Raw genomic sequence first — 13,376 nt, forward strand, 5'->3', positions numbered from 1 at the left:
CATCCTCATTCTCTTCCAGCGAGTTATCGTTGGACTCGGTATCTTGGAAAAGAGCTTTTCTCCCCTTTTCGCTGGGGTTGTTGTAGATGGAATATGGATAGAGGAAAAAAGAAATAAAACCATAGAGTGAAACTTATTAGATTGCAATGAGAGACGTTGTGGAACAGATATAGACTTAATAAATTGATTACATTACTTATATATTGAGATGGATATATAGTAGAAAAGTTTTTCCAATCTTTTTACACTCCACACGATTTATTGAGCATTTCATATGGTGAAAATAAATTGATCCTGTTGTAGAATTTTCTTCAGTGATAATTACACCTAGAATCTCATCAATGGCTCCAAATACAGTTCTTTTTCATTCCCGAATAGCCCTTTCCCCGTTTCATTTATCACGTTGAGAAGGGGATGAATCCAAGGGGTTAGTCATATTCAGAAACCCATCATTCATTCTCAAAATGAACTTGGAATTTCCCCTGAAATTATTTATGAACTGGGGGGATATTATAATCACGATTATAATATCATAGTTATTATATTATATATTATATCATATTATAATATAATAGTTATAGGATTTATGCTGCGGTATGCTGTCTATAGAGAATGGTCAAATAGGAGTATTAAACATACTCCGGACCAAAAATTCTGCATTTTTTATTGAATTGCGTCATTATTTGCTTGAGAAAAAAAGTAATTTAATTCTGAGGAAATATATAATCGGGGGTTATAAAATTATTCTTTATTTATGAAAAATATGTTTTTTCTTTTGAAAAAAAAAACCATATTTTCCTCAAATTTTGCAATTAAATATTGGCATTTTTCCTGAAATAGCCATCGATATTATGCTTACATTCGATCACAACTATTGTAATTGATCGCGAAAATGGATTTTTCTACATATTTAAGTTATTTGTGGTAAATAAAGTTGCAGAAGCATTAAAAAAATCGTTTTAAAAGATGTGGCTCCCCTACTTAATAAGTTCAATGATGGTATTAAAAATACTACAAAAAAATTGTATTAGAAAAATTTTTATTAGACCAATGCTGTATTGGTTTAATAAAACATTTTTGGATTATAAATTTTCTGAAGCGCATTTTTGCGCAAAAAATTACTTTTATTATCGCGGTATAATAGCAAATTAACAAATTATTGTTTTTCTTAATACTTCACATATTCTTTTTTAAATCAAGAATTTATTCGATTTGATGATTTATTTTTTAAATTAAAATGACACGTCTTAACATTTTTTAACCCTTTTAGGACGATTGGAACACCGGTGTTCCATAAAGAAAATAATTTTTCCTGACTACCCAAAGTTATTTTTTTCTTATGCCTCTATATAGTTGTATAGTAGAAGGTTGAAGGAATCTAGAATATTTTTTGCAAGTCTCTAGCTATTTGCTATGTAGTAAATATTTAAGCTCAAAAATGGCGAATTTTTAAATTCTCAAATTCATAATTGATTTTATTTATTTTTTATACTTCTCATTTTTTTTTAAAGAAAAACCCTTTTGGCAATAAAAACTACAATACTAATTTTTTTAAGTAATATTTTTCATTAAAGCGAAAAATATTATTCATTGGTATTGTCAGAAAAATTACTTAAATTTTTGGGCTATTTTTGTCCCTATTGTTCATAGAAGCACAAAATACACCGAATCGGACTCTGTTGGACTTTCCAAGGTTAGATGTAAGACTTATCATTGATTATGCTTCTCAGTTTAATTTTTATTGTTGATTTTCAGTCCGTAAAAAGTGTCTCGTTGTTAAAGACAGACTGTACCATTAAATGAAAATGATAAAGGTTCTAAATTTCATATGTTCTTAGTCTTTTAGTATTTAAATGAGTTTCCGAAGTTTTTTCAATATTTCTCGATTTTAGAATTCATGAAATGTTAAAATATCTTTAAAATTCCCAAAAATTTCTTTGATTATTAATTTTGTGAAATAAGCGGACAAGAATTCTTGGCCACGCAATTTTAATTTAGGTGTTTTATATATATTTTTTTGTAAATGGATTCATAATATTTTTTTTTTGATAAAATTGAACAATACAAAAATTAAATTGGTCGGAAAAGGTTGAAGAATACATATTATTCAAAATGTATTATAAATATTATTTTTTAAAAATTTTGCGCATTTTATTTCTTTTTTTGCTTTATTTTTTAATGACAAATGTGGTTATTGTAAGAATCATGAAATTTTAATAATGGAAAGGGTTTACATTTAGCTTCTACTCAATCCCGGCAACCTCAGCAAAGACAAAAACCAAGTTCATTAAAGTCTCTCACTCGATTGGGGAAAAAGACTAACTTTGACTAATTGCCGCTGTGATCGCTAGTGTCACTTCAAGGTTAGCAGAACTCAGCCGAAAATATATATTTTTTCAGCTGATTTGAAAAGGCTTAGCATTTGATGCTCGCTGGGCTGGGACATTAACCTGATAACTTTTTAAATTCCGTCGATCAATCTTAAAAACTTTAAAATATTGTTGTCGAATTTGCTAACTGAAATGCAATTCGAATATTTCCCACCAGATGAGCAAGCTTTCACTCGTCCACAGCGCCACTTGACGTAGAGTCAGAGTGACGTGAGCCATGGTTGGCTATAGTGTGTGTGGTGCGAGAGTTGGCAAGATAAGCCTCAATTCGGGAAGTTTTTCTTGATTTTTCCGCGAGTGTTCAACAATTGAGATAGTGGGATAGTGTCTGTGCCCCAGAAGTGGCCGCGAGTGGTGAAAAACTTGAGGAAAATGTGTGTGCAAAGTGCTAAGCCGATTGCGCAACAAATGTTTTCGTGAGTGCGTGGAAAGTGAAAAAATCTGCATAAAAAGGCGGAAAATCCTTGGAAAAAGGGCAGCGGAGGATAACTGATCGTCTTAGGAGTTATCCTGGGGAAGAACAGGATCATGTCCGACGCAGAAAGTGGCCAAAATCGCTGAAAAATATCAGGTAATTGGTGCCATATTTCTTGGAAATCAGCAGGATTTCCGAGAATTTCAGAAATGAATGAATGTGAATGGGACAGAAATCAATTACATGAATCTGCTAGTCATTAATATCTGTTATTTTAACGCAATTTAGGCATAATTTTCAAAGAAAAATTAGTAGATTTCACCTGAAATGATAGAAAATTCTCTCAGATGACATCATATTGTAGATACAAGATCCCAAATTCCCTGAATAGTTGAGTTTTTTTGGAATTTCATGTGAATAAATTTTTGAAAAAAATTCAGAGAATTTTTAAGCTAATTTTCCCTCCATGCAAACAAGAATTTTCCTGATTTAAAAGAATTCTGCGATACTGATAAAATTCCCTCGGATCTCGAATGATGTTGTCCCTAATTTTCGGTTATATTCAGTAGAAATATCTGCAGAAAACCCACGACAATTATGTTTTGTGGAGTGCCAGTAAACGTTAAGCCTCGTTTGTAATGTGTCAGGAACTGACTTGGCTATGAACGAGCTTAGTCGTCTCTGGACTTTAGTCGTAAGTGTGTCTAGGGCATAATCTTGTTCCAAGTCCTCGGTTATTTTGATCTCACATTCTGTTCAACGCACAACGCACAATAAGTTTTGTTTGTAAATACGTTTTCGAAATTGCTTATGACAGTGAGTGAGATGACTAGATCTAAATCTCACTCTCACTGAAAAGTCAATAACATGTTTACAAAACAAAATTTATTGTGCGCTGCGTATTAGGAAATTTACAATATTTAAAATCATAACTAATACTTCATCGGGTGGTCTGATACTTAATCATTGAAACGGGATCTAGAAGGCCCGTAATACTTCTGAAAACAAGATTAGTGTGAAATATCAGTGAAACCTTTGAGTTGATTTATTGAAACACAAGAACTTTACCGAAATCCGAAACGCATCGACTTTAAGTTCATTTTATCAAAGCTATCTACACATACAAAAAGTGTTACATACAATAAGTTCCAAGAATGAAAGTAACGCGAGGGATAATCTCTAAGATCAACCGGAACAGCATTCCACTAACTACAACAACAGAAAGAAGTCAAGAGGTCTCGTCCAGAGTAGCTCTCATTCCATTTCGTCGCCTATCGCTAACTGGCCGGAAAGTTGTTTTTGATGTCTAACTAAGAATATTGTCCTTGGACCGTTTGCTGACTGCTACTATCTTCTCTTGGACTGATACTACTTTAAAATCCTTGAAGTTGGTCATTAGTTTCTTACCAAGGAGCGTTTGCAGTGTTTGTTATTTGCCGCAAAGCATTTTAAACCCAAAAGAGCTTTCGAAAGTTTTAGAACGCATAAGAAACCAGGGGGGATGACATTAGCTTTGAAAAATGCTACTGATTTTAGTGTGCATTTTTTCCTGTTTTCGTACACATTTCACGAGATATCTCCAAAACTACGTAGGTTGCCAATTTGGGGTTTTCGGTTGCCTATTCAATATTTAGTTGACTTTTATTTTGCATTTATATTTTTTTCAAATTCATTCTACACTGACAGAAAACAGCTAATAAACTTAAAGTTTTTTCGGCGCGCTAGAAACATAGGAAATGTAATGCCCCTGTAAGAAACTTTAAAAAAAATTAAAGCAATTCTATAATGAGTTGCTGATTTGTAATGATATTGAGGTTACCATAATTAGGCCAAATATGTGACATTTTGCCCGATAATTTTGAAGGTAATCTCATTATAACTCAAGTGGTTTGAACAGTCTTTTTTTATATATGAATTTCATGTCGTAATGAAGATTTGGAATCCTACTGAGAAAATTTAGGGCTGCAAGGTTTTTCTGGAGCTCTTAACTGGTCGCTAAAAATCTGTATAACCTGTATTTGGTCTTGCTCTGATAGAACAAAGGGGTCTGGTTATTGGACAATTTTGGCTACTTATGTTCAAATCCTTTCGTCCATCAACTTGGTTGTTGAATGTGTCTCACAAAACTTTGTATCTGGGTCTATGGGAATAGCTTATAAAAGGTTTTATTATTCGATTCGAGAGCCTCGTGGTGGAAGAATTAGTCAATGCCCAAGGATTGTCCAGGAACACCGATTTAGCTCCAAAAACTAGCTCGAAATATGTGTGGAGGTTCCTTCTTTGTTCTCCTCATAGTAGGTGATTTAGTTATAGGGAGTTTTTCTACTAAAGTCGACGTTTTTTCAGGTAATTAAAATGTATGGCATATACAACCTGAGAAAGAGTTTTCCACCGTTTTCACTCTGCAGTAGAGTGGTAACCAAGGCTTATACGGCGGTAGCCGCAGAAAAATATTTGTAATTTTGATTATGAAAGTACTATCTATAGCAGAGCATTTCTCCAGAAGAGCATTGATGACAATAAATCTATCTATCTATCTATTTTTAATACATTTCCTAATACACTGAGCTCTTTCATATAGTTGATTGGGACCGAAAATGAGAGATAGAAACCTATGCGAAATGGAAAATTTATAACTTTCTCGTGTTTTTGACACCTGGATCATCCGAATATTGGAAAGCCGGTTATCGAAGAGCCAAATACCGGAGAGCTCTGTGTCACTTGTCCGGAGGAATGGCTTTGTTACGTTGGCTTTGGGAAAGGGATAGTAAGTTTAGGATGCCTAATGGATACAAATAGATACCTGACTGGTATCTATTTGGTGGTATCCTAAATTAATCACAGTTCCCACAGTTGAAATGCAATTATAGAGTTACCGGAGTTACCATGCAACTTCTTTTGTATACTATGAAATGCTTTAAAGTCCCTCTAGCGGAAAACCGCCAAGTAGTTTCTCGAAACTGAAGATAGAGAAACCTTTGGCAGTGAGGCTTTGGAATGACTTACCCCTTGGTTGGTTCATTGTGAGTGAGCGAGAGAGAGCCAAAGAGAATTTTCACGTAGGTATAGTGTAATTGAGTTTATAGTGAGGGTATGGAAATGATATTTTGGCCTCTAGCAAATGCGGTCTAACCCCTCGTCTTTTATTACGGCATTATTCTCTTCTTTAAACACACCTTAAATCTTGCTCTTTGACCATATATCACTCACATGGTGTCTCCCAAATGCTGGTGCGTCCGAGGAAATTTACTCACAATAAACCTCCCAAATGGGAACACCCTAAAACATCCCATTCGTCAGTTGCAAAAGAAGTTTTATTAAGGGTGGAATTTGAAGAAATATCACCATGGAACACAAGTGCATTTAACTAAAAGCGACATTTACAGTATTTGAAAGATTTTTGTTCAAATGAACCAGTTCTTACAAAATATGAACATTTGAAAATTGAGACGAGGAACTAAATATAGAAGTAACAAGATACTTCACAAAAGTAACAGGATTCAATGTAAGAATTCATGCAAAGAAGATACTGAGAAAAGTACGTAATTGCAATTTCTCGGACAAGATTATGTAGAAATTCATGAAGAAGGGAATTCTTGGAAGGTTTCAAATGTACAAGCTCTTGAAGAAAATTTCCAACAAGTTGAATTTAATGGGGAATATGTATTTTTTTCTTGCAGTAATACTTCAAGAATAAAAACATTGCTTTCAAAAATAAACTGTTTTTAATACACTTTAATTGAAATTGAAAGTAACAATTCAAGGGATCGACCTAAATATTCCAAATTGAGTAAAGTTTGTGAACAGATGTCTAAATTGTTTAAATTTCCCATATCACACTTACAATTTCAACAGTGAGATGTCGTTCCTTTTTTTTCAATTATTCTATAACATTCGGGATTCGGGACTCGGGACTGTACACAATATTATAATTGAAAAGTTAAATTTGGTCAGCAAAAATTCATAATAATTGATCAGAACTCAATTAGAACTTTAAAAGCAGTGAGAGTTTCATTTTTTTTGGCAAAGAGAATTATAAAGAGTTTTTCACATGTCCTACAATCATCTTATATATTATTTATAATAAATTAAAACCCCGTTTTTGTAAAGATGATTTTTTATTAAAGTTTCGGTATACATCTAAATAGAAGGAATTCATTTAACCTGTTTCAAATGTACGAAATTTTGGCTGTCAAAACAATTTATATATTAGATTAAAAAAAAATATTGCAAAAAGTATAATATTTGTATTTCTGCTCGCATTAATAAACAAATATATTCTGTCATCAAATAATGAGACTTACCATATGAACATTTAATTCTTGTTTTAATTAGTACCAATTCTATGTTTATAAATAATAAAGTATTTGTAATTAACAATAAATAATTACTAATATTACTGACAAGTGGTCGACTTTAACTGTTTAAAACAGGATTCAATATGATGATATATAAGGTCATTTGTCAAAATGAATAAACATTTTCAATCAGTGTGAAAAATTCAATATTATTCAGTAAAAAATAGCTAGAGTGTGATCATTAAATCCCAATAAATCGTCTTAAATTAAACCGAAAGTGCAAATATGGTTCATAATTTCTTCATTTTCACTGACCAGTAAGGGGGATTCTGTAATAATAGCGTGAAAGGAACACCTATTGACACACTACTCTGTACCATTTGGAATAGGAAATTTGAACACTTATCGAAAAATGTAGATTAATGAAAAAATGCCATATTACTTAAATTTTATTAGACACATTAAATAAATTTCAACATTTTGACTAAAATGTCAATAGGGGTTCCCTGTCGAAAAGGTGTTCATTCGACCCTATGACAATGTCATATAGCAAATTTTCGTGGTAAATTTGGCAGAAGGACAGTATTTAACCCCAGTGAACATCGAATAGATATTGCAAGGAGCTCTATAAAAGGCTTTTAGTAATCAAGATATGAATTGGGTTTTCGATCTCTTTTTTTCCAATTTTTTCATATTAAAAATCTTAAAAATTGTCATATGACATCGTCATACTCTTACAGAATTGCTCTTCAGTTGTACCAAAATACTATCCAATCCTGCTGAAGCCTTTTATAAAATATATTTAAATAGTTGAATTGAATAAAAAAAAACAAATATCAGCTTGAAAGTTTTGACAAATCTTTTCAGTAAAAAAAAAATAATTCGATCAATAAGGGGAAACCTATGGCCAAATTAAAAATTTTAAAAATTTGATTTAACTGCCAACATGAACTCCTAAAACTCTCCAACTTTTAAGGAATTCTAGAAAATGTAGACTGAAATTTTGAGTTCTTTTGTGAAGATTTTCCTTAGAGGATAATATATCAATTTTTAACTAAACTATTTTCCAAAATGTATGAATAAGTGTTATTATCCAGAATAAACCGGATTTGCTTACCGTCGTTGCGGGTGACTTTGCACGTTTTTTCGCTATTTTTCAACTTTGCTCTCTAAAAGTGGATAGTTAAAGTGAAGGGAGGGGGGTTTTTGAGTAAAATTATTTGTTTTCAGTTGTTAATGAATGGATTTTGTGCCAATAGCATTAATTTTATAAAATTTTACTATGTTTAAAAAAATCAAGAAAAAAGGCTTGCACTGGGTATAAGGTGCGGGTGACTTTGCACTTTTTATTAAATACTAAAAAATCAACAATTTCTGATAATAAACGACAATGAAGATCTTCACATCTAAGGGTAACATGCACGAGATCTACAAGATGATATGATCGCCATCTTGATTTGACGTTTCTGTCCGCCATTTTGAATAACTGTCAAAACCTAAAACTGGTCCGATTGGGTTGAAATTTTAGTATGTTGTAGCTGATGTCAAGACCTTTTCAGAACGTATCTATGTTCCAGTCTACATCAAGTATTTACCTAGATACAGAGGCTCAAATTTTAAAATTTTGAAATATTCATATTTTGGCGATCTTTATTTTCTAATCCTTAATTTTAAAACCTAAACGAAATGCCTCAGTAACCGTTAAAAATGGTTGAGGCTTTTATTTTTTATATTTATTAGACTTACATAATTAAAAAAAATAAATGAAAAGTCATTTATTTAGTTTTTTTATTTTTTCATCTTTGCAAAAACAGTTTTTCAGATCTTCAAATAATATGCTGTTATAAAGAAAAACATTACTTTTCTTTTTGTTTGTCATTTAGATCTCATCGCCTAACGATAGTACTGTCTTTTTTTGTGATGGTTTTGATAAAAGAAGCCCTCCGTAGTTCTGTTTTCATGAAAGTGTCAAAATTTTGAACTTAGAGCCCTAGTATCCAGACAATCACTTGACCTAGGTCAGATTTTATATATGTTCTGAAAAGGTCTTGACATCAGCTAGAACATACTAAAATTTCAGCTCAATCGGATGAGATTTTTGTTTTGACAGTTATTCAAAATGGCGGACAGAATTGTCAAACCAAGATGGCGACCACACCATCTTGTAGATCTCGGTCATTTTATCTTAAATTATCAAAAAATTGGATAATTTTTAGCCAAATACTTCTATAATAAAGCTTAAGAAAGCCTATTACATGCAATTTTATAACATAAATCATGCGTACTTAGGAAGATAATAGTGAAAAAAAAGTATTTTAATAAGAATAATCAACAAAATCGAAGTGAATTATTCTAGCCAGATAAATTTAGAATAGATTTGGGCAATTTACTTTTCTGAAATCGGTTTTGGAATTGCATCTTCAGATAACTTTTTTACGGATCCGTTTTTTGACAAAATACCTATATTAGCATTTCATTGACTATTACTGAAACTACGAGAATCCTTTTGAGGATCATTGTACCTTACTTGGTACTTAACATATCCCTATACACTTTGACATGGTAGACCGGATCGGCGAAGACCATCAATATGTGCTAGAATTAATCAAAGTCTTACGGACAGCAGAGTGCAAAGTCACCCCCCGAGTGCAAAGTCACCCGCAACGACGGTACCACAAATACGTTATCCATTTTACTATTTTTCGATAAGTTTTTTTCCCAAAATAGGGTAAAATGGTACAAGTTGGACAGGGCTTTTTGTCTTGATAAATTTAGTACTTTATTTTATTTGTATATTTTTAATGCTTTAGTGTTAAAATTTGATTCCATGTAATTAAAAAAAAAATTGTACTGTATTTTACAAGAAAAAATTCTTGTCCAAACTTGTACCGGCTACTTGTCCAACTTGTAACACTTTGTCCAAATTGTATCATTTTACTCTACTTTCATACAAATTAAAATTTCGAAAAAATACCAAAAGACATTCCATTAAAAAACTGCACTGATTAACTTATATTCAACCCTCTTCGGCAGCTCAGTCATAAATTCTGTTACAATTAATAAAGGAATACCTACAGTGAGACAAATTCAAATAGGGACACTACCCCAGAATTTCTTATAGCTGATGAGGACTACGTTTTCCATATAGATAATATCGCACTTCCGCGATTTTTGTGGTACATTGAGGAGTTTTAGATTTTTCCTTTATTACACAATTAGAACATTTTATGCTCTTCCAGAATCTGATTTTATTTCAAAAAGTTTATACTGAAGATTTTTCACAGCCCTATTTGTTGTTATACGCAACATTTTCAATATATCCTTAAAAACATCAGTAAAAAGGGCCCCGTTTTAAATTCCGAATGGGTCAAAATCCTGCAAGGCAAGATCTCGAAAAACCAAGATCCTGAAATCCAAAATTCCGGAAGGGCCAAAATTTCGCAAGGGCGAAAATCCCGAAAGGGCCGATATTCCGAATTTTTAACACTGTATTTAATCCCACGACTAGACTCGTGCTTATCGGAGGCAAAGGGAAGTTTTCTGTACTTTGAAAAATTATTCCACACATCATGCTATGTATAATTTCATCCTTTTCAGGATATTGGCCATTTGGGATTTTGGCCCTTTTATTGGGATTAGGGTATTCTGGATTTTGGCTTTCCTGAATTTCATCTTTTCGGAGTTTTGGATGGTGCCAAGTAAAAAAAATACACTTGCATAATATGCGCTGCACACAAATCAGATAAAAAGATGATAAATAAGAATCAGCAATCAATTTCTCTTAATTTTCAAAAACATCTTCGAATTGTTTGATACAATTTGTCACATTTTTGAAAATTTTGAGTCAAATTCCCAGGAATTTTAAGCGTAATAGTGGCGTTTACAGAGAATAAGACTGACGAATTCCTAGAAAAATAATGTTTTGCTGAAAATATTCAAGTTTTTCCTCAAGATTCTAGAAATTCCTTTTAGTTATGTTTTATAAAGTTGAATAAAATAAAATAATTTAAAAATATTCAGATATATTATGCACATTTCTGGAGAAGGTCTGACAATTTATTTACTAAAAACAAGATGAATTTGGCGAAAAATGTACCTTTAGTGAACTTTATGCAGCTTCCTAAACTATATTTTAAAAAACGGTACATTATCGATTCATAATCGATTGAAATCAATTTAGAGTTGTCAGAAATATCAAGATCTTTCTATCAAGTCCAAATATGACACCATTCGGTTGAGAAATGCGTTCTCTAGAGCTTTGCTAAACGTTGACCTTGAAAAACCGTTATTAGGAATGATTCAACGGGATTTTCGTATAAAGATGAAATGACCACCGGGACAATCTCTAAAACATTATCCTACAATGAGAGGTGGAAGGGAAGAGAACATGTGGGGGAATGATGGGCATGTTAATGGTCCCATGGTTAAATTATGGGGGATCCTATGAAGGTCCCAAGTCTCTATCTATAACCGTTTGGGCTCTAGACATGTTAACGGCCAGACGGACAGACATACAAATGCACAGATGGGCAAACAACGTGATGTCATTTCTCAGATATCGCCTAAGATGAAAAGATATGCTAAGGCGAGTGGTGCCCGGTATATGTTTGAGGGGGGGGGGGGGTGTGAGAAAAAAATGAGTAAAAGATCGAAACTCATATCCGGACAAAGCATAATTTTCAGAACTGATCGATAAGTCACGAACTATACGAATTCAGAACCTATCGCAATGAGTATAAAATAAAGTAAAATTAATTGTCATGGCTACTACCTCAAAATATCCAAATGCCAAAAGTGCCACTTAAATCGTGAAAATGCTATCGATATGTAAATCAACAGAACCTGATGTTTCTTTTATTTATGAAAATCTATAATAGAAAGAATCAAAATGTTTAAATTACCCTATGCATGCCAATATTTGCCACAGCATTTTTAAGAAATTTTAGAAAATAAATTTTTAGAAATGGTCCGAAAAGGACATTTCCTTTTTGGACAGAGGAAAATGATTTATACTGATAAAAAAAGAGATGACAAAGCGTCCAGGCTTTGCAGAATACTTGAAATTACGAGATAGCGCACTCCGTGAATTAATTTTTTGCATATTTTTTTTTGGTGTTTACTGATCTTATTAGAGATCAAATTGATTCATAAATCACAAAAGCATTTGAAAATCAAAAATTGGTAAATAAATGATCATTTTAAAATGTCCTGGCATGAGTTACAAGCATATGGACAAACAAAAAATGTAAACGAGAGAAAAATAAGTCACTCACGGATATTCAAGCGATTCATCACACTAATCATTCATCATCAAGACCATGTTAAACTTTGACTTTCGAAAATTCAAGATGGCCGTTTTTTTTTTAGGTCATAGGTATGTTTGTACGAAATGTTCGCCTAAACCACCTCCAAACATATCCAAAAATAAAAGAAATCGTAGGAGCCATTTACCGAAAAAACTCAAAAAAACATGGATTTGGAGGGGATGGAGAGTGGTGGGGGAAAATAAAAATCACATTAATGTTCCTTGGGTCGACTTGAGGCGGGGGGTCCTCCTAAGATCCGAAGTTTGTATCTCTTACCGTTTGGCCTCTAGATGGGTAACAATTTTGCGGACAGAAAAAAAGAATATTTAAAAAAAGATTGGTCACTTTCGGGTACTTAACCATTTGATTACCGATTGCGATCGATGCAATCGGATTGGAAATTTCAAGACTTTTTCAAAAAATGTAAATTTAACAAAATCGGGTTAAAAATAAGCCCTCCAAAGTGGTTTGATATTTGGCCTTCAAAATCTAAGATGGAGATGTTTTTAGGTCATAGGTAAGTTTGTACGAAATGTTCGCCAGAACCACCTCCAAACCATATGTAAAAATAGGAGCCGTTTTAGAAAAAAAAAACAAAAAAACATGGTTTTGGAGGGGTTGGAAGGAGTGGGGGGAAAAATAATACAAACGTCTAGAGATATCGTTTTTTTATTGGGGGTCACCGAATATCGAAACTTGATATCTCTTACCGTTTAAGCTCTAAAACGGTGACAAGTTGAAAAAAAGTCGATTATATAACTGCTTTCTCTTTGAGTTCGAGCAGTAAAATATCTCAGGGTTTCTGGAATTTGATTAATAATCATTTGTTATTCCATATTTGCTCCACGTCTCCCTAAATACTGATACTTATATGGTGAGCTTTTATGGTAAGTATTTAATCTTCCATTCAAAAGAGATAATCTTTTATTTTAACATTAATTATTTTGCATTATGACGTTAATTTTTC

The 13,376-nt window shown here is 32.5% G+C and overlaps 1 protein-coding gene across 1 annotated transcript in view; it reads left to right on the plus strand.

Moving 5' to 3' along the window:
- The first annotated feature begins 2,695 nt into the window (after nucleotides 1–2,695).
- Nucleotides 2,696–13,376, plus strand: part of LOC129806825 (neurotrimin-like) — a 77,936-nt gene continuing 67,255 nt past the window's right edge. The window contains exon 1 of the mRNA XM_055855609.1: nucleotides 2,696–2,961. The gene's annotated coding sequence lies outside the window, so the exon portion shown is untranslated. The remainder of the gene's footprint in view (nucleotides 2,962–13,376) is intronic.

The sequence above is a fragment of the Phlebotomus papatasi genome, chromosome 3 (assembly GCF_024763615.1).
Source record: "Phlebotomus papatasi isolate M1 chromosome 3, Ppap_2.1, whole genome shotgun sequence".
Taxonomy (NCBI): domain Eukaryota; kingdom Metazoa; phylum Arthropoda; class Insecta; order Diptera; family Psychodidae; genus Phlebotomus; species Phlebotomus papatasi.